A 1,051-nucleotide genomic window follows, 5' to 3' on the forward strand; every position below is an offset into this window, starting at 1 on the left:
CCCAGAAGATCCTATCAGATCGGCCATAGCCGACCACCAAGCAGCACGCCTCTCTCCACCACACACCGCCCTGCACTGTGCTGCCAAAGGCATTAGCCCGGCAAAGAGAAAAGTCTGCTTTCATAGGCTTTTCGGCAGCACTCTCTTAAAAAAAAACAAACAGAAATTTGTACATCGAATGAGCAGCATTACTTTTAGATGAAAAACCACTTTGAAGCTATGTCATTCTACAATGAACATTTCAACAGAACACAACCTGTAGGAACACAGACTTGCACCCATATTCATTAAACGATTCCATTACGTAAGTAAATTAATATAACTCTGTTCCTGAAATATCCAATCGCAAACACGAAAGACCGCAGCTGAAAATGAGACACACGCTAAGCTCAGTCGGCTTGCCTTCCCTTCCCACAGCCTGAGGGACAGAAGCGCTCATGTGTTTGCACTGAGGAGCAAGTGTACGAGTATCGCCCGTGCAAAACATTGAAAGTGCACGTGTTCTGTTCTCAAAAACATGTATGATTGTGATGTAGATTTTAACCGCATCAATGAAGCCATCAGCTGTGTGGAAATAGAGAATCTAAACAATAAGCAACACACAAAGTGACCTGCAGTAATGGTGCCGTTAAAGGTCATAAAAGTGGGACAGACCCTTGGGGCGAGTTCCCTGTTTCCTCAGCTCCCTCCGAGGCGGGTGGGATGAAAGATGTGTGCCCTGGGGTCCTGTGCTGAGTGACATCAGCCAGTCAGAGGAAGACGAGTACACACGACCTCACTCACACGTGGGATCTCATGAACCAAAGGAACTGATGGTCAAAATAGACCCAGAGACACAGAAGCATGGGGACTGATGAATCTCAGAGGGAAGGCAGGGGTAGAGGGGTGAGGGGGAGAGATTAACCAAAGAAAACTTGTGTGCACAGATGCACAATCCACGGACACAACCAAGGGGTGGGGAGGGCCTGGGCGGGGAGCAGGGGTGGGCTGGGAGAGGTCAATGGGGGAAAAGAAGGAACTATGTAATGCTTTCAACAGGAAAGATTAAAAA

This window comes from Myotis davidii, unplaced genomic scaffold, assembly GCF_000327345.1.
Source record: "Myotis davidii unplaced genomic scaffold, ASM32734v1 scaffold221, whole genome shotgun sequence".
NCBI classification, from domain to species: domain Eukaryota; kingdom Metazoa; phylum Chordata; class Mammalia; order Chiroptera; family Vespertilionidae; genus Myotis; species Myotis davidii.